Here is a 3109-nt window from a genome sequence, read left to right as displayed (position 1 = left end):
TGTGTGTCTGTCCCCTCCCGCCCCACAACTCCCTGCCCTGGAGCTTTGGAAGGGGCAGAGGGCCCTCCGGTGGCCAGCCGCAGCCAGGTGGGCCAAGGATGGATGGGGTCTGCCTTGGTTGCAGCTGTAGCAGATGCAAAGGGACAGGAGCTGAAGGAACATGACCAGGAGCACGTCCAGAGCAGTTGGGGGTGACACTTCTGGATGCCGAAGGCTCCTGCTTCTCCCTCGTCCTGGGGGATAAACACGAGGGGCTGGACTGTGTTGCCCACCATGAGTCAACCCCAGGCTGGGCAGCCCCTCCTGCCCTAGATGGAGGGGACAGAGCTGCATCACACAATCTCCTCCTTGTGCCCCTAGTCCTGCCTTCCATCCTCCCACTCACTTGCAGACCCAAAGCCAGGGGCTGACTCCAACCCTAGATGGAGGGGACAGAGCTGCATCACACAATCTCCTCCTTGTGCCCCTAGTCCTGCCTTCCATCCTCCCACTCACTTGCAGACCCAAAGCCAGGGGCTGACTCCAACCTGGCATCTCCTGAGGTTATGTACTCCTCTGAGCCCCATCTTTTGCCTTTGCAGCAGAGCAGGACCTGGCCACCACCTTACTCCCCACAGCTTCTGCCTCTTCTAAACCCTAGGATGCCACAGTTGCGAGGAAGGTACAAGGGATGGGGCTCCTGCGGTGCCTGGGAGGAGGTGGGTGCTGATGGGTGCAGGCAGGGCTTGCAATGGCAGTTTTAGGCATCTCTAATGAGGTGTCGCCTGGTTCCTGCTTCCCAGGAAGGGGCTTTGGCTGTTGCCCCTCCCCAGTGCACCCCCTTCCCACCAGCTCTGGCTGTGAGTCTGATCATCCTGAAAATTAAAAATAAACCCAAACGCAGCAGCACTTAGAGACAGAGTGGAAAGTCGGGGAGCTGGGATGGGCACTCAGCTCCTGCCACAGAGCCCTTTGCTCCCACCCCCAACTCCCTGCACCCCCAAAGTGGGTCCAGACTGGGAGCTCAGGCAATTCCTGTCCCCTCCATGAAACATCTCTCTGCCCCCAGGGTAAAAGGAAGGAAAAGCCTGGGGCAAGCTGCCACAGATCTGAGTGTTAGGCAGCTCTTCCCACCCTACTCCCTACCCTGTGAGGAGGACACCCATCCTTAGCTGTCATGCTTGTCCTTGTGCAGGGGTGGGAGGGTGCCGGGGCTGGGGGTGCAGAGGTGCAGAGCAGGTGATTTGGCTTCTAAGACTGGCACTTTGTATTCGTGAGTAAATTTTTGCTAATGGCAGCACGGCCGGGCAAATGTAAGGGAGCTGCTTCCCCCCACCGGAGCAGGCAGGGAAATGAATATGAATTTATCATGATTAGGTGAACCCAGCAGGGAGAGCGGGAGAGAGAGGACTAGGCAGGGAGGGGGTGGGCGAAGATGGATTTGTGCAATAAAATTAAATAAGGACACCAAATAGAGGCACTTCTCACGCGCCCGCCTGCCCTCCCGCGTGCAGAGCCGCTCCTGCCTCCTGTGCTCCTCTGGCTTTGCTGATTTCTCTCTTTCCTCAAATTTATGAGGCCAATTATGAAGATGAGGTTGGAAGTTCTCAGAAGTTCACTAAATGCAAAGTGCGGTCCCTGCTGTTCCCATCAAATTAATTAACCAAGCGCTATTGATGGCCAGGGAGACATCTCCAAGCGCTATTGATGGCCAGGGTGACATCGGCACAATGTGGAGTGTGAGGGAAGGGCTGCCGGGGTGCAGGCAGGGAGTTTGGCAGGGGGGCAGAGCTCCCTGCGGGGCATCCCCAGGGCTGGGGGTTGCAGAACAAGCGCCCTGCCTGGGCAGCAGAAGCAAGGGACGCAGCAGGAGCGAGGGACACAGCAGGGGATGCACCACATCTGAGCACTGATGCTCAGTGTCACAGTCTCCGTTTCCAGCACTGGTGGTCTCTAGCTGGAGGAAGATCCCCCTGGGTGATGGCAAGGCTGCTCTGGTGGGAATGTAGCATGGCTATGTGGCAGGATGCTGTACCATGTCCTGTGGTGGAGGCCACGGTAGGAGCTGGTGGTCAGTGTGAGCCTGTGCCTGCCAGAACAAAGTCTGGGGCTGGTGCCTTCTTGGGCACCCCAGGTTCACCCCCACAGCCAGGCAGGGGGTTGCTGGCCATGACATCCCATGGGGGTGGTCTTCACAGGGGCCTCATTCTTGGTAGACAAGTGACTTTCCCTATGGGAATGGTACAGCCATGGCAGGCCTATGGCCACCTTCCCCTGCTTCCCAAGTCCCAGCAGCCCTCCCTGCCTCAGTTTCCCTACCTGCACTATGGGAAACAACCCGCCTGTAACTTGCAGGTAAGATCTCATGAGCTGAGTACCCCCATTCAACACAGTCCCTGGGACATCCCAAACTTTTGTGCAAGGCATCTCAACCCTGTGCAGGGCTCACAGAGAGGGTCGACAGCTTTGTGCTAGGGACAGCAACCACGTGCCTAAAGCACACCAGCAGTTCCTGTGCCTGGAGTAGCCATGACCCCCCCTCACCTGCAGGTAGTGGCTTTTGGGGATCTGACATGATCCCCATGTCACACAGTGCTGAGATGCTTCCTCTGTGCTTGTTGCACGTGCTGGGATGCTGCTGCAGAGCTGCTGCAGCATGGGGGATGCAAGGCCCCAGACTGCCCAGGTGCAGCTCAGACACTGGGCAAACAGCCCTTCCTTCACCTGTCTCTGGGGGGCAAATTCACCCCAAGCAGCGTATACATTGCTCGGATAAGTCTCTCAACGCTGGCTGTGCTACAGCGAGTGCTTGAGGCCCTGGATCAACCCAGGACTTTCCACTTGCTACACTGCTCCTCTGTGCTTCAATTTCCCTCCTTCTTGCATTCCCTGAGGCTGTTTGGACAGGGTCTGGTTTTCACAGGGTACAAACAACATCCCAGTTCCTGAGGAGCCTTGGTAGCATTTAGTGACTGTAAGATGTGGCCAAATAAAGGCTCAGTCCTTAGCCCCCAAAACAGCCTTGTTTGACACCCAATATGTGTGCCATAAGGCTCCCTCCTTGTACTCCCCTGGCACAGGGACCTTCCCTGGTAGTGCTGTGGGGTCCTGACTTAGAATCATAGAATCA

Source organism: Antrostomus carolinensis, unplaced genomic scaffold (assembly GCF_000700745.2).
Source record: "Antrostomus carolinensis isolate BGI_N321 unplaced genomic scaffold, ASM70074v2 scaffold32868, whole genome shotgun sequence".
NCBI classification, from domain to species: domain Eukaryota; kingdom Metazoa; phylum Chordata; class Aves; order Caprimulgiformes; family Caprimulgidae; genus Antrostomus; species Antrostomus carolinensis.
This window is presented reverse-complemented; position numbering follows the sequence as displayed.